At 43.0% G+C, this 20,386-nt stretch overlaps 1 protein-coding gene and 1 pseudogene across 6 annotated transcripts in view; one reads left to right on the top strand and one right to left on the bottom strand.

The window, feature by feature from the left end:
• Tut4 (terminal uridylyl transferase 4) overlaps window positions 1-20,386 on the bottom strand; it is a 128,675-nt gene that overhangs the window by 93,284 nt on the left and 15,005 nt on the right. For 3 of the 6 annotated variants that reach the window (XM_021159716.2, XM_029476800.1, XM_021159720.2), the window contains exons 1-2: window positions 6,675-6,743; window positions 5,987-6,173 (exon numbers count right to left, since the gene is read on the bottom strand). The exons of 1 other annotated variant lie outside the window; for it this stretch is intronic. The gene's annotated coding sequence lies outside the window, so the exon portion shown is untranslated. Of the gene's footprint in view, window positions 1-5,986; window positions 6,174-6,674; window positions 6,745-20,386 lie in introns of those variants that run through there. 2 more of the 6 variants (XM_021159719.2, XM_029476801.1) reach the window with 1 other exon arrangement.
• LOC110293384 overlaps window positions 15,144-20,386 on the top strand; it is a 49,564-nt pseudogene continuing 44,321 nt past the window's right edge.

Here is a 20,386-nt window from a genome sequence, read left to right as displayed (position 1 = left end):
GGTTAAGAGCACTGACTGTTCTTCCAGAGGTCCTGAGTTCAATCCCCAGCAACCATATGGAGGCTCACCCATAATAGGACCTGATGCCCTCTCTTCTGGTGTGTCTGAAGAGAACAACAACGTACTCACATACATAAAATAAATAAATCTTTAAAAAATAAATTAGGCTTAGTGGAATAGGACAGACACACACTGCATGACTGCAGTTATATATAATGTCCAGAACAAGCATAATCTCCAGAGGAAGCTAGTGCTCACCAAAGGTTTAAGAGGCTGAAATGGGGAGTAACTGTTAATAAACCTTTCTGGGATAATAAAATATTAGGGAATTAAATGCTTGCAACCATTACACAACCTTACAACTACACTAAATTGTATATACCAATAACCTGTGGTACTTTAAAAGATGTGTGTGTGTGTGTGTGTGTGTGTGTGTGTGTGTGTGTATACATGCCACATGAGTGCAGTTACTGGAGCAGGCCAGAAGAGGACACTGATTCCCACAAGTTGTCCTCTAACCTATACTATACATACAAGTATGTATACATGTATACATACATATATATTCATTTATTCTCTCTCCCTCCCTCTCCCTTTTCCCATCCCCCCCCTCAATAATTCTGTAAAAAAATAGACGCTAGCCAGGCATCATAGTAGCACACACCTTTGATCCAAGAACCTGGAGGTATATGCCAGCCATGTCTACACAGTAAATTCCGGGATAGCCAGGACTATATAAAAAGATCCTGTCTCAAAAATTAAGAAACACATAAATTTTAAAAATGCAAGTTATTGAGGGGGGGGAGGGGAAGCCAGTGGTGGTGGCTTTAATCCTAGCACTCAGATGCAGAGGCTGATGGATCTTAGTTTGAAGCCAGCGTGGTCTACTGAGTGAGTTCCAGGACAGCCAGAGGTACACAGAGAAACCCTATCAAAACAACAACAACAACAACAAAACAAAAAACAAAACAAAAAAAAACACCAAGCCAGGCAGTGGTGGCACATGCCTTTAATCCCAGCACTCGGGAGGCAGAGGCAGGTGGATTTCTGAGTTTGAGGCCAGCCTGGTCTACAGAGTGAGTTCCAGGACAGCCAGGGCTATACAGAGAACAAAACAAACCAACCAACCAACCTGTGGAACTGAAGTGATAGCTCTATTCCCAGCATCTATGCCACATGGCTTATAACTGCCCGTAACTTGAGTTCCTGGGAATCTGAAGCCCTCAGACAATCACACTTATGTGCACAAACCCATACAAATACATCCAAAATTACAAATCAAGTAAAACTGTAAAACAGCAGTAAATACCTCTACCCAATGAGCCAGCCTGCCAGCCTTCCCTAAGTTTTGTAAGCCATAAGATGTTTTGTAAAGTTAGTCTTTGCTCAATTTTATTGGTTTACAGTAAGCTTGTATACTTTTTCTTTTTCCAACTACATAAACAATTAAAAAAGTAAAACTACTGGGTATGCTAGTGCATACATTTAATCCCAAAACTCTGAATTTGGGATTTGAGGACAGCTTACATAGTCTTCTTAATATCCATCCTAACCTACTGTTTTCAAATCAAAAGAATGAAAAACTTCCTTACAGGTTATAGAAGCTATTAGCAAGGAAGCTAAGTTAGAAAAACAAAAATATTGGACTACAAGTCAAAAAACATTTCTAATCACAACTCAAAATGTTAATTACCTCACATGGTGATCCCAATTACAATATTTAAACTTTTTTCAAAACATGTCTTAGTATAGAGTACAAATAGAAATGTTGGTTAAAGTATGAATGAATGAATAAATGATCAACCTTAGGCAGTTTCCTCTTCTATAAAATTGAGAAAATATTCACTAGATCTGATAAGCAAGTGACATGTATATACTAGGCATAAAGACCTGCTTTGAAATCTGTCACTCCATGTTCTTCAGCAAATATCTCAACCTATGAATCACAAACTCCTCATTATAAACAGTTTTTTCATGGGGCCTTAGGTAAAACAAGTGAAGAAATGCATAAAAAAAGCACAGTACCTGGTAAAAGAATAAGTAGTCTAATAAATTTTCTTCTCCTTCAATACACAGAATTATGAACATACAATGAAAAAAATTATATGAAGATAACACTGAATAACACTATTAATTCAATGGAGATATCTGAATTGTGAATATTTGCATTTAGGTACTTTTTCCTATTTGGATATTTGAAAAGTGAAGCACTTGGAGACATGCTGGTTTTTAAACTTCCTTGAATTATATGATCACCTATGATTCCAAACCTACAACAATTGATTTAAAAACATGTGAACTATCCTAAATTCTCTAACGTTTTTTTTAAATCTACATCTCCTGCTTTTGACAAACCAGTGTCTCTTCCTTTGCCTGTTTGGGGGGTTATACTGGAGATTATACTGAGGACTTCACTAACACTAGACAAGCGCGCTAGCTACTACTAAGCTACACCCTGAATACTATTTTTTTTTAAGATGTTATTGTAAATAAGTACATTGTAGCTGTCTTCAGACACACCAGAAGAGGGCATCAGATGTCATCAGGAATGGTTGTGAGCCACCATATGGCCCCTAGGACCTGAACTCAGGACCTTCAGAAGAGCAGTCAGTGCTCTGACCGGCTGAGCCATCTCACCAATCCCTGAATACTATTTTTTTTTAAAGATTTAGTTAGTTAGTCAGTTAGTTAGTTAGTTAGTTAGTTAGTTTACGTATGTGAGTACACTGTCACTCTCTTCAGACACACCAGAAGAGGGCATCAGATCCTATTCCAGATGGTTGTTGAGTCACCGTGTGGTTGCTGGGAACTGAACTCAGGACCTCTGGAAAAGCAGTCAGATGGCTGAGCCATCTCTCCAGCCCCCCCACCTTTTTTTTAAACAACAACATACTTCCAGGGGGCTGGAGAGATGGCTTAGCGGTTAAAAGCGCTGACTACTCTTCCAGAGGTCCTGAGTTCAATTCACAACAACGATGTGGTGGCTCACAACCATCTGGAATAGGATCTGATGCCCTCTTCTGGTGTGTCTGAAGAGAGCAACAGTGTACTCATATAGATAAAAAAAATAAATAAATCTTAAAAAAAAAAAAAAGAACATACTTCTAACTACAAATGACACCAATTTCTTAACATTATTGCAGTAATTAAAATACATGCAGTTTAATCTGGAAAGAAACACATCTCAGTTTTTACATCCAAATATTCACTTTTTGTTTGTGAGCTTTAGTGGTTTTTTGTTCGTTTGTCTGTTTCTGAAATTAAATTTCACTATGCCTCCATGGCTGGCCTGGAGCTCACCATGAAAACCAGTCTGTCCTCAAACCCACGGAACCTGCCTCTGCCTCCAGGCACTGGGATTAAATCGTGTACCATCATAAATAGCTAAAACTTGTGCTAAACAACACTTAAGAGCATCAGTATTTGCAGGTTTAGTCTTGAATGTCTTGTTTCTCTGAAGCCAAATCTTCTCATAGTAAATTCAGTTGTTTTCTATCCATGGATCCTGATTATAAAGAACACAATCTAGGGGCTGGAGAGATGACTCAGTGGTTAAGAGGACTGACTGCTCTTCCGAAGGTCCTGAGTTCAAATCCCAGCAACCACATGGTGGCTCACAACCATCTGTAATGAAATCGGATGCCCTCTTCTCTCTTTTGTGGTGTGTCTGAAGACAGCTACAATGAACTTACATATAATAATAAATAAATCTTAAAAAAAAAAAAAAAAAAGAACACAATCTAGCTGAGTGGTGGTGACTCACCACTTTAATCTCAGCACTCAGGAGGCAGATCCAGTTCCAAGATAGCCAAAGCTACACAGAGAAACCATGTCTCAAAATGCTCCCCCTCCCCAAAAGAACACAAGATAATAAGCATTTATGTATGTCAAGGTTAATTTTGAGCTTAAAAAACGTTCTCTACTTTTATAAAAATGTACACGCTATAGGAACAAATAAAAATCACCTTTAAACCAGGCAGTGGTGGCGCATGCCTTTAATCCCAGCACTCCGGAGGCAGAGGCAGGCGGATCTCTGAGTTCCAGGACAGCCTGGTCTACAAAGTGAGTTCCAGGACAGCCAGGGCTACACAGAGAAACCCTGTCTGGGAAAAACAAAAACAAAAACAAATCACCTCCAAGTGCTGCCTTATAAAAGTATTTAAAATTACAGTCATAAAATTTCATTTTAAAGCTTAAATTTAACATGCAAAGCACTATTCTTAAACTAAACAAAATCAGATGTAATTCTAGGTAAGTAAGAGTTTACAAATTTGAAGTAAGTTTATTATATATGTGTCAATACCTTATTGACTGTACTAACAGCTTGGTCAAAGCTAACGAAGACTTTCTTTCTATGGTTAGATGTTCACCATACTTAAAACATGATCATGTCATTCAGTTTCACTTCCACTTTTAGCCTCTTTTAAGGAAGCTTTACTTTTTTTTTTAAACCATTTTCTACACTAGCCAACTAAAACTATGCAAAAAGAGCACAGTATCTAAGAGGTTAAGGTAACTTCCTTTTGTTTATAATATTTTTAAAATGAGAAACAGCTTAAACTTCTCTTCCCAACATAGATGGTGTTTAAGCCCTCCATATAATTTGTTTATAAAGGCACCATAAAGCACACTGTATGCTCGTGACCTATCTTAAGAAAAGCCAAGTCAAACAATATTTCATAGTTTTACAAGTTGTGGCTAATCTGTAGTAGGATGTCAGAGTACACCATATTTCTAAGGGGATACACATGGGCTCTGAGTAAAGAAAATGTTAAGTGCATACACACGCAGTCGACATTTAAAACTTGCCACAATTCAACATTTGGGAATGGCATTTTCCCTAAATTATCAGATCCATTGGGATTTTCCTATTTTATTCCTTTTAAAACACAGTATGTTGTTTCACCAAGTGCTTCAAACACATTCCTGCTCCAAGACACGCTCTGGAGGGGGAGGGGATACATCTATAGATATAAAAGGTTATATGACCTCCGCGAGCTAATTATTAAATTCATTCCAACAAATCACAATTCAAATTGCATTTCTGGACACTAAGATTACAAAAGATCGCAGAACGTCAAATGTTTAAGGAATTACTTTTGTATCGAAATGAAGAAACATGGTATACTAAAACTAAAATCTCACGCAAGGTACAAGATTCATCTGCTTTAAAGTTTGATAATCTTCTTTTTAAAAATGTTTAACCAACGTTAAGATAACAGTAATTAATCCCATTCAGGTACTGACTAGAAATCCCGCTGCTTCTTTGAGGTCTAACCACCTCATTCTTTTGTAATCCTGATATCAAAAGGATCAGAAACCACTTGCGGAGGCGTGCGACACACTGGGGAAGTGCTGTCTGTTTACAAATACGAATCTCACAGTTACCCACGTCAAAAGCGCGCAGTACCACCACCTCTCGACTGGGGGGGGCGGGGGACAGAGACGGCGGGCGAGCAGGAAACGAAATCCACACAAACCTACCTCTGCTCCCTCCCGACAAGGACAAGCCCGGGGGGTGGCGGGGAGGACACGCTGTCTCTGTGTGTGTTTACAAGTGTATATATACATACACATACACAGGGTGAAAGAAAGACACACAATACAGACACACACGCACTGGATCTAAGCGAAGGTTAGACCAATCCCGTTAACTCAGATACTCCTACCCCGTCTACAACAGGTTTCGGTGGCCGGACAGGCGCCCCGGCTTTCCCTAAGGTCGGCCCCCCCAAAGCCCTCCTCAGGCCGCCCAGGCCGCCTTCTCGACTTCCCTCCTTCTCTCGGCTTTCCCCTGGGACACCAGAAGCCAGTTCCAGCCCAGGAGGAAGTGCCAGGCCCCGAGGGGGCGGCGGAGACGCGCTCCGGCGGCCCGGACACCTGCGAGGCGCCGCACCTGAAGGGGACAAGCGGGGGCCCCCCGGGCTCAGCGGCCGAGCACACCCCCTCGGCAGCCCGCGCAGCGCGGCGGCCCGCAGCCCCGTACCTGAGAAGCCCGCGAGCTACAGGCGCGCGCGACGCCTCCTCATCGCAGAGGCTCCGGCTCCCCCTCCGCCTCCCGCCGCCGCCGCCGCCCCCGTCGCCGCCGCCGCCGCCGCCGCCGTCGCCGCCGCCGATGGAGGCCAGGACACGACGAGCTCAGGACTCCACCGCCATGTCCGCCGCGCCGCGAACTGCATTGTGGGGGGGAAGGGACGGGGAGGGGGAGGAGGAGGGAGCGAGAGAAAGAGGAGGACCCGCTGAGGGGAGGGGGCTGAGGGAGAGTGGCGCCTGGCCGAGGGGGGAGGGGAGTCGGAGGCTCTCCCCAGCCTGGGATCCCGGCTGGGATGGGAGGAGATAGCCTCGGAGGCGGGGAGCAGAGCCTCCCAGGGCTGGGTTCAGGGGCTCCCTCTCCTTTAATTCTGGGGATCCCCCCCCAAGCACCCGTCAAACCTCGGCGGAGGAGGGGGTAGACCGGGGGGGGGGGAGGAGGGGCTTCGCTCCGGGGCTCGTGGCGGATGCCCGGAAACAATGGGGAGGGGATGGAGGTGGGAGGACGGCGCGCACACACCCGCGCAGAGGAGGGAGAGCGGACGAGCGCGCGCCGGCTCCGGTCGAGGCCGGAGCTGGGGGCGGGCGGGCCCCCGAGGGTGGGAGGGAGGGAGGGAGGGAGGGAGGGAAAGGGTCGGAGCTACCCGCGGCTCGCTGGCTGGAGCCGGCCTGCAGGGAGAGAGAAAGAGAGAGAGAGAGGGTCCTGCGGTCCAGCACGCCGACGCCGGGGAGCGGCGCGAGGACGCCGGCGAGCTTAGGGTCGCGTGCACCGTCGCGCTTCTCACGTCAGGCTCCCTGGCTGCGGGCGCTTTGCCTGAGGCCCCGGGGCGGGAAAGGGGGCAGGTTGCCTAGCTGTTCCCCAAGGGGAGGCCATAGATATGCAGGCTCGGGCTTGTCACTGTCCGACATCCCACGCGTTTCTTGAACCATCCGCGACCATCCCTGGCTTCTGAGCACTGTGGAGCAGCTAGCAGGAGGGAGCCCCCCACCCCTTCACCCTTGCATCCAATCCAGTTTTGCATCACCTCAGGACTAACAAAGCAGGGAAATCTTGAGAAACAGTTCGAAAACCATTTCTTTAGTTTCAGGTGGGCGTAGAAACAACTACCAAGAATGATTTCCCTCCTTCCTCCTTTTTTTTTTTTTAATGTGTTAGCTTCCTCTCATTTAAATTTACACTCATGGAAGACTAGAAGGCTTTGTTAGTTTATTTTAATGACCCCCCCCCCGCCCTCGCCCCCAAGCCTCGAGATTATTATTTGACCAGTCTCCTACTTCACTCAGAGCTGGACAAATCACACAACTGCAATCCTTGAGGTGGTTATTTACTAGGCAGAAAAAGTGTATGGCACCAAACGTGGGGGTTTTATAAAGGGAAGCAGCTGAATCTTAAATATTTACAAGGTAATGACAAATTTTCTCGTGACTCACAGACCAGAGCTGCTAAGAGGCTACAGAGAGGCAATTGTCTCTGCAGAGTTCATCGACTTCCCACTACATCCCAGAACTGAACACCTCTCACATGATATGTCCATCAGAATCCCCAAAGCTGACAAGCTTAGTGAGAAGGGACCAAGCATTGCCAACTTACTACTAGGCATTGAGCTGAGGAGGCTTCATACACTTAACAACCTAATCTTCATACTGATCTTGTAACAATAGATACTATGGCTTCCATTTGCAGAGGAGAAAATATGCTCTGACAATTCGCTTCCCCCTGTCTCTGACTCTAGCAGACCCAGGAGCTGTGGATAGAGGGTTGCCAGTCAACCCTTCCAGCTTGGGGCAGTTATCAAACCAATAAAAATCCAGAGTTATGTCATCTGAAACATTTTTAAATGTGTCCAAACTTCAGAGAGATAAGGTAAGGAACAGAAGAGGAAATGAAAGTGAAAACCGAAAGTTAGGTGTGGTAGATGACCGCTGTAATAACAGCGTTCTGGAAGCTGGGGCGGGATGGTCACCAGGTCCAAGGCAGACTCTGTAGCCCAGGCTGGCCTCCAACTCAGAAAGCCGCCTGCCTTTGCCTTGATCTCTTTAAAAATAAGACTTATAGCTTCCACAGTAACATGTTCATTTTTTTTTTGTTTGTTTTGGCTTTTTTGTTTCTTTTCCTTCTTTCTTTCTTTCTTTGTGGCGTTTGGGGGAGGTTGCAAGAGCAGAGGACAGATATGAAGGAATGGGGAGAAGAGTGGGGTGAGGGCATATGATGTGAAATTCACAAAGAATTGATAAAATGTTTAAATAAATAAACGACTTGTATGGTGGAGTGGTGGAGTACACCATTAATCCCAGCAGGGGATAGGAAGGCGGGAGTAGGTGGATCTTTTGAATTTTTGGCCAATATGAAAAGGAGTCACAAAGCAGCCAGGGCTACCAAGTAAGACCTTGTCTCAAAAACCAGGATTTGGGCGTATAGCAGCTCAATGTAACAGTACTTGCCTAGCATGTAAAGGGCTCTGAGTCTGATCCTCAGTGCTGGAAAGAGAATAATGAAAACGTAAAGCTGATAGACACACTTAAAAGGATTACCAACATGCTCCTCACTGATATTAAGTCCTTGGACCAAATTCAACTGAACTCCTGATGACTTAGTATAAGCAAAGTTCAGTGCCTAGACAAACTACACAGACTGCTGTTCAGAAATCTCACTGTTGAGCAAGGAAGGGAGTTCTATTAACCTGTAGTCAATAGAGCATGTGACTATACAGAGAAACCCTGTCTCAAAAAAAAAAAATAGAGCATATGAACAAATACAAATACACTAGAGGATGTGATAAATTCCATGTGGGCGAGCCTCCAGCAGAAGAGATAGTCCCTAGACCTTCAAGGATTACCTGTTTTGTGACAAACACATGTTTATGATTCAGTAGACAACATTTAGTCTAGAATATGAAAATATTGAGTCTACAAGAAAGCTTCCTGTGTCTCCAGATAACTCCCTTTTCCTATTTTTCAAGATCCAACTCTTATTTAGTTGTTGTTATTGCTTAAGACAGGATCTCTTGTAGCCCAAGCTGGCCTCCAGCTAGCCATGTACCTGAGGATGACCTTGAACTCCCAAGTCTTAGGATCACAGGCATGTACTACCATACCCCTTTATTCTTGTGTCCTTTACTAAATCTGATCACACAAACATCACACTCTCTCCAATCTCTGAATCCCAATTATTTTACCTGTCTGTCACCAATAGATTCTAATCTTAAACACAAATACTTGTATTTGTATTGCACTGCCTACAATTTGTTGAGTTGAATGCTTGGGCTGCATACTCCTATTTATCATTACAACTAGATAATTCTGGCATTCTGACAGGAAGAATGAGGAAATACAGGGTTTAACCAATGCCAGCATTCATTAAATATATCAAAGACAGAACCTGAATGCCAGCTCTATGTTCTTTGCTTTGAACTACACAGTACTGAAAAAATTACAAATCCCCGGCTGCTCTGTGAAAATACTCAGAGAACCTCTCTGTAATACTTTCAGGAACAGTCCCATGGTTGTAGTTAAGGCCTTAAATTTAGACTTCCCGTCTAGATGTCGCAAGGAACTCTGCTTCATCCTAAAAGGTGGAATTTCCTTTCAGCTAAAGTTTGATTCTGTCCTACAAAATGAGAAATAGAATTACCTAGCGAACCGATACTTTTATCTGTTATCTTCTTAGATAATGGGGCTATGTTATTCAGCTTCTATTAATAAAATGACATACCAGAAGTAGCTTACTTATGTAGAAAGGAGGTTTAGGGTTTGGAGTGTAGTTCAATATCAGACTGCTTGCCCGGTATGCTCAAAGTCCCCATGTTTACTCTCTATCTCTGGGGGAGGGGGTTACTTGGCTCACAATTTTGAGGTTCAAAGTTCAAGATCTGATGATGGTTTAGGCCTCTGCTGAGGGGAGACATGGTGTCACATGGTGGCCGAAAATTACATAAGAGAGCAGGCTTTCCTAGCTCCGTCCAGGAATAGGACTAGGCTCAGGCATTTCTAACAGCCCTACCAGAAAACCACTTCCTTTAATGCTACTAATCTTTCACGAGGCCCAACCTCCTTTTTCAAATTAAATTCTTGGGGGGCAAAGGCAGGGACTGCTCAGTCTGCCTGTGTGCCTGCTTACATACAGAGGCCAGACAAGGGCACTGGGAGTCTTCCTCAATCTCCTACCCTATTTTTTGAGATGGGGTCTCTCACTGAACCTGGCTGTCCAGCGAGCTCCCAGGATCTCTCTTTCCGCTCTCGCTACTCCTTAATGGTAGAGTCACTTAAGACCTTGCCTGGCTTGCAAATGGCTCTTGGAGATTTGAACTCCGTCCCCTTACTTTCACAGGAAGCACTCTTACCTGTGAGGCATCTTTCAAACCCACCCTCTCCTCCCCAAAGGTTCCATCTGGTCTCACATTGCCTTACCGGGAGCAAAGCTTCTAAATTTGTGGACCACTGAAGGACAACCAAATCCTACCCAGAGCAAAAACTTATTAAAATAAAATAAACCCTATCAGTGAATATAAGGTCAATTTGGTGAGAATCAGAGCAAGAAAGATAAACCCAAAAGATAAGTCTGTCCAAACAAAGACCTGCTGGTTGATCCTAAAGACCCATGTTATGTGGTGAGAGGAGAGAGCCTCTGACCCTCACACATGCACTGTGACACTCATGTGCCACACACACACACACACACACACATTTAAAAAAAAATCTTTTAAGAATGCATCACACCAATACAGTGGTCCTAACCATGTTTTCTTCTATTTTGTAATCCCAGCACACAATTCTGAAATGCAAGAAGTTCCCAAAACTTGTTGACCTGTTCGTTATCTATAATCAAGAAAATATCTTCAAAGTTTAAAATTTGTTTAGTTTTACTAAGACCATAATGAAACCAAAGTTCAGGGCAGGGGTGTGTGTACATAACTCAGTGATAGATGACTTTGCCTAACATGCTCAAGGCCCTGGGTTAGACCTTCCTTATCAAGGGTGGGGGTGGGGTCCTGAGGTCTGTCTGCTCACCCAGAAGACAGTGTAAAGGACTATTTGTCTTTGGCTCTTTGCATTCCTAAAATTAAACAAGATAGAGTATATAAAACAACTAAACTTTTTTCTTAATCCTCTTCTCAAACTTGAGGGTCTCACCTGCCTCAGTTTGGATTTTACACGCCCTTGACAGGGCACATGTGTACACTTACATTGATTCATCAGAGTCTGTCCAGAGAACTCTCAGATTTGGAACTTAAAAAACAGGAAACAGAAAATAACACTATGCCCTTTCACTTACTTAAAGTATTAGAAAGTCTTTTTTTTTTTTCAAAATGGCAATTTTTTTCTCAAAAACAAATAAGTGGCCTTCTAGATGGCTTAATCAGTACAGGTGCCTGCTGCCAGCATCTGACTACCTGCGTTTGATTCTCGAACACACAATAGAAGGAGAAAACAGACTTCTACAAGTTACTCTTTGACCTCTACCCTCACTGTGGCACACCCACCCGTGCTACATACCACACACACACACACAGAAACCCATAAGGAAAAAAAGATGATCTTTAAAAGACAGTATTATTATGGTTCTATGGAGCTAATATAGGACCACATCTTAGGGACTAAAATAAAAATAATTTTCTTTAGGGGCTTGAGAGACAACTCAACAGTTAAGAACATGGTTGTTCTCCCAGAGGACCCAAGTTTGATTCCCTACGTTCATATGGTGGCTCCCAATCGTCTGTAACTCCAGCTCCAAGAGATCCGACTCCTTCTCCTGACCTCTGAGGGCAGCAAGCACGTATGCCCTGAACATAAATACATGCAGGCAAAACACTCACTGATAAAATAAAACAAATAAATCTTTGTAAAATATATTTTGGTTTGTTTTTTATTTTTGGCTTTTTAAGACAGGGTTTCATTATAGAAGCTCTGGCTATCCTGGGACTCACTCCATAGACCAGACTAACCTGAAACTCACAGAGATCCACCTGCCTGTGCCTCCCAAGTGTTGGGATTAAAGGTGTACACCACCACACACAGCCCATAAAACATTTTCCTTTTAAAAAGGATTATTAGGAACTGAGAAGATGGCTCAGTAGTTAAGAGTGCATGCATATTGCTTTTGAAAAGTCCTGAGTTCAGTTTCCAACACCCACATGTGGTGATTTACAGTGACCTATAACCGCAGCACCAGGGAATTGAACTCCATGAACTCCTGCACTTTTGTGCATATATCCACACACTTATACACAAATATATACACAATTAAAAATAATTTTAAAAAATTTAGCTGGGTGATGATGATACATGCCTTTAATCCCAGGACTTGGGAGACAGAGGCAGGTGAATCTCTAAGTTTGAGGCCAGCCTGGTCTATAGAGTGAATTCCAGGACAGCCAGGGCTACACAGAGAGACCCTGTCTCAATAAAAATCAAAGAAAGAAAGGAAGGAAGGAAGGGAGGGAGGGAGGAAGGAAGGAAGGAAGGAGAGAGAGGGAGAGAGAGAGAGAGATTGATTGATTTTTTTTAAGAGCCTTTCTTTATCCTAAATTTATAGGTCAGTTTGGGGAAAAAAAATCTATAAACCTGGGAGAGAATCAAATCAAAACTAATTTTTGTACAACAAAACTTTTATTTTATAATTTTACATTTTATGGTGCCCGGTAGTCAAAGTGCAGATCTTTACTCGCAGCACTCAGCAGGCAGAGGCAGATGGGTGTCAATGGATTTGATATCAATCAGATCTACATAGAGAGTTCAAGCCAGCCAATGATACACAGTGAGACCCTGTCTCAAAAGCAAAACAACACAATAACAACTTACAGGTGGCTATTACACTTCTATTTGAATATTTGTACATTTAACAGAGGATGTATTCCTTCCTAAATCTACCTGTTCTCAATGACAGAAGTTCTTCTTAATCTATTGAGGTCTTTTCTTTCTTTCCTTCCTTCTTTCCTTCCTTCCTTCCTTCTAATGAGATTGAGAATTGTGTAGCCCAAGCTGATCTCCCACTTACTTACTAGTTGAGGAAAACCTTGAACTTCTAATTCTCCTGCCTCGACATCCAGAAATCTGTAGTTATCTCCAGTTTCATTCAGGACTGGGGAATCAGACTTAGGGCTTCATGTATGCTGGGCAAACTCTAAGCTACTTCTTCAACCCAGATATCTTCCTTTCAGTTCATCTGCTGATAACTCTGGCTTCAAGAATAGAGTCACCCTTCTTTTTCTTCATATGTAAAAATGATGAATTAGATAATCTACGGCAGGAAGAGAGTCCAAAATTGTAAACTTCTGGCATGAACTCTCCTTTAAGCAAGCTGTTTTACTTCCCTCTAAATTGATTTTATTCTCCTTTCCCCTTTAAAACAAAAATGAGATTCAATGCCATTCTATCCGTCTCCTTGCGACCAACTCTAATGTGTTAGGACAATCTGTATTCTGATTCATCTTTATGTCCTATAAAATGCCGTGCCCTCTATCCAGAAATAACCCCTCACATATATGGTCAGATGATTTCAACAAGGATGCACCAAGAATCGGTTATGGTTTCTTTTTTTTTTTTTTTTTTTTTCCTCCAGAAAATAGCGCTTGAGAAACTGGATCCCCACAAGCAAAGAGTGAAATTAGATCTCAACCTTAGATCATATACTAAAGCCAACTCAAAATATATCCATGACCTAGATAAAGGACCTAACACTGTAGAACTCTTAGACAAAAACATAGGGGAAGAGTTCTAAGACACGGAAGGGACAGGGAGCAACAACTAAGATAGATTGAACTACAAATAAACTTTTAACTTTTGTTCCTTTTTTTTCCTTGATCAAGGTCTATTTATTTATTTATTTATTTTTGCATTTTAAAAAACTCTGTGTTTGCATACACATACTTGGGCTGCGGTATAGGGATGAAGGTCAAAGGACAACTTTCAGGAATCCTTCTCTCCTGCCATGTGGATTCTGGGAATGGAACTTAGGTTGTCAGGCTTAGCAGTAAACACCTTTACCTCCTGAGCCATCTCCCTGACCTATAGACCTTATTTTTGCAAAGACACTATCAACAGAGTACAAAGGTAACACAGAGAAAGAAAGAAAATATTTACAAATTGTGTATCTGGAGAGGAACAGATAACTGCAATATACAGAAGACTCCTAAACCCAAGAACAGGGAAACAACACGAGTCAATTCACACACAGGATTAAAACAGTTTCTCCAAAGAAGATATCCAAATGCCAGTACACACAGGAAAAGACACCGAAAAGCAAATCGTCAGAGAAATGCCAGTCAAAAGTACAGTGAGAGAGTATTTCACTATTCTGGCTAGTATTAAAGAAAAAATAAAAAGAAGATCAGTAGTCATGGTCCACAGTTGTACACAAATGTAGATGTAAGCATTCACTGAGTTATACACTTTTAAGTCTTGTACTCCTAGGCTGTAATTTTAAAATGACAAGTAGTCTGACTTAACCTGAGGTAAAGGCGAACGAAAAAGGTTAGCAGAAGTAAGGATCAAATCTTGATCATCAATTTGATGGGATTTAGAATCTTATGAGAACAACCTCTATGATATTGAGGGTTTTCCACAAATATGTAATGGGAGTGGAAAGACCCACTTGACTATGGGGAAGCAGAACTCTAGGGTAAAAGGTCCAGACTGAACACAAAGAGAAAATATGAGCAGGTATTGCTGTATCTTTGCTTCCGGACTAACCACCGCACACTCCTACCAACACGCCTCCCTGCTATAAGATAGAATACCATCAAACTGTGAGCTGAAGTAAATCCTTTCTTAAGTTGCTTTTGTCAGGTATTTTGTCCCAGTGATGAAAATGGTGGCTAACAGTGAAATGCTAAGTGAAGTTGGGAAGGTGAAGTTGCAAAGAGCCTTATTAAAAAAAAAAAAAAAACAGACTTCGGGCTGGTTAAGAGCATTGACTGCTCTTCCAGAGGTCCTGAGTTCAATTCCCAGCAACCACATGGTAGCTCACAACCATCTGTAATGGGATCCGATGCCCTCTTCTGGTGTGTCTGAAGACAGCTGCAGTGTACTCATATATATAAAATAAATAAATCTTTAAAACAAACAAACAAAAAAAAAAAACTAGACTTTGCTCTCTTTGCCCATCTACTTCGAGAATGAAGACAATTCTCAGCAGTCAGACTGCCAACATTCCAGAAAATGTCAACATCACTCAGAAGGGGTGCACAGTCATCGTGAAGGGCCCCAGGGGGAACTCCGTGGAGGGACTTCAGTCACATCAATGTAGAGCTGAGTCTCCTTGGAAAGAAAAAGAGGCTCCGGAAATGGTAGGGTAACAGAAAGGAGCTGGCCACTGTCAGAACCATCTGCAGTCATGTTCAGAACAAGATCAAGGAGGTTACACTGGGCTTCTGTTATGAGATAAAGTCCCTTCCCCAACAACGATGTTATTCAGAAGAATGGGTCCTTGGATGAAATCTGAAATTTCTAGGGTGAAAAATACAATGGCAGGGTGCAGATGAGGATGGGTGCCGATTGTTCTCTCTCCCAAGCCCAGAAGGATGAATTAATCCTTGAAGGAAATGATATTGAACTTGTTTCAAATTCAGCGGCTCTGATTCAGCAAGCCACAACAGTTAAAAACAAGGATATCAGAAAGTTTTTGGATGGCATCTATGTGCCTGGGAAGGGAATGGTGCAGCAGGTTGGCAGGTAAGACCTAAGATACCCAGCTCCAGAAACAAGATCCTGGCTACCAGTACAAAGTGGGCCCTCTGGGGACAATAAAAGACTTATATAGAGAGAGAAGAAGAAGAAGAAGAAGAAGAAGAAGAAGAAGAAGAAGAAGAAGAAGAAGAAGAAGAAGAAGAAGAAGAAGAAGAAGAAGAAGAAGNGAAGAAGAAGAAGAAGAAGAAGAAGAAGAAGAAGAAGAAGAAGAAGAAGAAGAAGAAGAAGAAGAAGAAGAAGAAGGCGGAGGAGGAGGGGAGGGGAGGGGAGCGGGAGGGGTGGAGGAGGAAGAAGAAGGAGGAGGAAGACTGGACGCCATCCTGCAGGTACTGTTGAGAAACATTCAACGTTTACATCGGAGAAGCATGCGCTCACATTTCTGCTTTGGAAAGTAAATTCCAGGGGACACTGCAAAGTCAGTTTGGAGGGAGAAAATGGAGACTAGGTTTCTCTGATCCAGACAGGATCTCAGCAGCAGCTGCTTAGTTAAAGGGATACTAATTTCATATCCTTCCTTCAAAAGAATGAAGGGAAAGGTAATTCAGTCGCTGCCTATGAAGACTTGATGAGTGATTTTGCTTCAAACTTAGTTTTTATTTATATACGTAATATAACCATATCATACTTTTTTTCAAAAGTATTTTGAAAAAAAAAATGGCTTTAAAGTAACCACACTCCAGCCACAGTCCTATTACTATTTGAGTATGTTAGATTTTTGAACCAGTCTTATATTTTCTTCAAGATGAGGCAGGCAGGCTATGATGTTTAGGAGGGTAACATGAGCTAAGTCATGATATTTAGAGTCAGAACAAAAAGAACCAGCAAGTATGTTTTGGGAAAAAAACAAGACAGGATCTATATAGAGCCAAGTCACAAATGTGTCGAAAACAAGGAAGCAGATGGAAGGCGGAGGGCAAATACCCACAAGTTCCAGGCTGGTCTGCGCTGAATCATGAGTTCCAGACCATCAAGGGCTACACAGCAAGACCTTGTCTCAATAGAACCAAACCAAATAAGTGTAAGCAAATAAAGAATGGCTGTGTTAAAAAATGTGCCACAGCCTAAATGTTCATGTCCCAGCAAAAGTCCCATGTCGGAGCTTAATGTGCAGTGAGATGGCATTAGCAGGTAAGGACTTTTGATAAATGATTGAATCATGAGTTATGACTTTTGAAGCTTGTTTGTTTGCTTGTTTTCAAGACAGGCTTTCTCTGTGTAACCCCAGACATCCTGGAACTCTCTCTGTAGATCATCAGGCTGACCTCTGAGATCCACCTGCCTCTGCCTACGGAGTGCTGGGATTATAGGTTTGTACCACCACAGCCTGGCCTGATATTGTGTCCTTATAAAGAGAAATTAAAGGGCATTCTCCTGACCCTTCCTTCATATGAAGAGTCAGCAAAAGGTCCCTTGAAGCAGAGTTTGTCCGTTCACCACATGACAGATATACAGGCAGCTTTCTTGGGGGTTCCTGAAAGGGTGACAACTATAGCAGATGGGGCTTGCAGCTCTGTGTTTGGTGTGGTTTCATAATCCTTTCCACAGTCTTCACCCCACCCCCACCCCCACCCCCACCCCAACCCCAAGCCCAACCCCAACCCAGGGTGCTCCAGATGCCCACAGTTAAACCTTGAGCTTCTTTTTGTGTCTCATCCATGCATGATTGCCTACTTGTCTGCCCTAACTGCCCCAGTCCATATGTGCTCTCTTCTGCTCAGATTCTCCCTGCCCTCTTTTCCTCCTCCCTTCTCCTCTCCCTGAGTGTGTCTCCTTGCCTCTGTTGTGTGTTTTGGCTTCTCTTCATTCCAGGATTCTCTGTCCTTCCTCCCTGACCCTCACCCTCCCTCACTCAGTTCTTTCCTTGTCTTCAGGCTCATTCTTTCTCTCATTTATCCCTAAACTTCTCTTATTAGTCTGTTCTGGTCTAAACAAAAGACACACACATCAACTACAATTTTACAGGGGGTTCTCCTTGCCTGTCTCTCACCTCAGACAGCTATTTTGCATCCTGTCAGCAATGAACACTCTCCGTAGAGTATTGTTGTCTCTCTAAACTCATCCAAGACTTCCTCTAAGTATTTATTGCCATACATGCCAAGAAAAAGGATAGGAGAACACAACTTTAAGCCTACTACTGTTACAACAGGATAAAATACTTGAAATCTGGGAATGTCCACAAAAATCTAGGACATAATGTTGCCATAAATTCCACCTATCCAGAACACAACTCTTAAGCAGATTCACAGGAAGAAACCTGAACACTGAGTTGCTTGGGAGTTTATGTTCCACATGCTGTTCTCCAGCCAGAGAGAGGGCCCCTTACTCCATTATGCCATATCTTCCCATTATAAACACACTTTAGTCTTTGTCCTTGAGCCTCAGCAACAGAGTGCTTCCCTGGCCCGATAAGCCCTCCCGTCTGTGTTTTGTGTTGGTTTTTTTCCTTCTGCGGAAACTATTCAATGTGCGTCAATACCTGGTGAAAGGCACCCACCCCTCTGAAGCCTCCCTTTGCTTCTTCAGAGAGAATGAGTCACTGAGTTGTTGGAGTCTGGAGAGCTTAGCAGCTATCACCTCACTTGATTGTAGTGTTATCACTTATTTACAAATCTGTCACTTTGATGATCCTCCTCCATGACTAAAACCAGATCTCCTCCCCCCCCCCCTACCCTTTGGTTTTATTGAGACAGGGTTTCTCTGTGTGGCCCTGGCTGTTCTGGAACTCGCTCAGTAGACCAGGCTGTCCCCTGACTCCGAGAGTTCTGCCTGCTTCTGCCTCTTAAATACTGGATTAAGACCTGTGCCACCACCCCCGGCTCAGGTCTTATTTTCACAGTGACTATTACAACACTTGGCCCTCAACAAATATTCTCATAAATCGAAGGATGACAAAGCAAACACTCAAAACTGCCTGGATCTATGCATTGTTTCAAGAGCTTTACAAATATTAGCTTTGTTTTAGCCTCATAGTCATCCTGTGAGTTCCTGTCATTTATACAAAGAAATAATGTCACTCAGCTGCTAACTGGCTAAAGTCAGAACTCAACCAAAGTCAGAGTGTGGGCTCTGTAGCTGCTTACTATGACAATACCTCCAGTGAACAAGGGAGCAAGCCCAAACAAATTTGGCCTTTCTAAAATATCTTTAATGTTTACTATTGTTTATGTGTCTGTGTCTATGTGAAGTAGGCCATGCATGTGTAAGTGCCCAAGAAGGCTGTAAAATGTCACTGGATTCATTGGAGCCAGTGTTCCAAGTGGTTGTGAACCAACTCATGCGGATGCTTAAAACAAAACTGGATCCTCTGAAAGAGGAATACAATCTCTTGACCACTGAGCCATCTCTGCAGTCCCTTTCCCAAAAGTGTTAAAATGGCAAATTGTGTGCATGGTGCCTCCCTTCCTTCCATTTGCATTCTCTTTTTTAAAGACAGAGTCTCACCGTGTAGCCCTGGCTGTCCTGGAACTCACTATGTAGACCAGGCTGGCTTTGAAGGATTAAAGGCGTAAGCCAACAGGCCCAGCTCTTGCTTCCGTTCTTATCCCTTTTCTTCCTTCCATTCTTTTTAAATTTTATTTTTGTTATATTTTATTTACTTGTATGCATGTGTAGGCTATGGGCCCTGGTGCATATAGAGTTCAGAGGACAAATTTCCTGAGCTGATTTTCTCCTTTCACCCCATGGGTCCCAGGGATTGAAGTCAGGCCATTAGGTGTGGTCATGGGTACTTTTACCCACTGAGCCAACAGTGGGCAGAGGTCTACTGTAAAGGCAGGAAATGAACTTGCTTCTATTCTTTCTTCCTTTCCTCCCTCCCTCCCTCCCTCCCTCCCTCCTTCTTCACATTCTTATTCTTTCTCTTCCTTCCTTCTTTCCTTTCTTGCTTCCTTTCATGACTCCTATATAAGGGTTTCTATGTGTAGTCAACACAGTAAACACCTCTTTCTAACTGTTGTCCCCATTTCTCTCCATCCCAGCCATCCCATCCCGTTTTTGTTTTTTTTGGTTTTTTTGTGCTCTCTGACTCCCTCCCCCTCCCTTCCCCTCCCCTCCCCCCTCTTCCTCCCCTACCCCATAAGATCCATAGCCACATTGCTTGCCAAGTTGTGATTTTCCTTCAATTCTCAGCTAAACCCCATCCTTATGGAATCCTTTCATCGTGCTCCCAAGGTAAATGTAGATAGCTGTCCCTTTCCCAGGGTCCCTGTGTCACTTCATACCTTCCTGGTCATACTTGGTCCTCTTTCCTATTTACTCTTCTGTCTTTTGCACTAGACTATAAACTCTATGAGCAAGAATTATGTCTCAAACACAGTATGGCAGTGCAGGCCTTAAATCCCAGCATTCAGCTGGCAGAGGCAGGTGGATCTCTGAGTTTGAGGCCAACCTGGTCTACAGAATGAACTTCAATCTAACCAAGAGAGAGAGAGAGCCAATCTCCCCCAACACTCACAAAAAGAATATATATCTTCCAGTTAACTTTAGACCTGCATCACCTAGTCTGGTACCTAACACATAATAGGTGATTGGTAGATACATGTTGAAGAATGAGCAAGACACAGTCACTACACTTAAGTAATCTAATGAGGGGCCTGGTAGCACACACCTTTAATCCTGGCACTCAGGTGGCAGAGGAAGGTGGATCTCTGTGAGTTTAAGGCCAGCCTGCTCT

This window comes from Mus caroli, chromosome 4 (assembly GCF_900094665.2).
Source record: "Mus caroli chromosome 4, CAROLI_EIJ_v1.1, whole genome shotgun sequence".
Lineage (NCBI taxonomy): Eukaryota > Metazoa > Chordata > Mammalia > Rodentia > Muridae > Mus > Mus caroli.
Note: the sequence above shows the minus strand (reverse complement) of the source record. Positions and strands in the feature narration are given on the sequence as shown.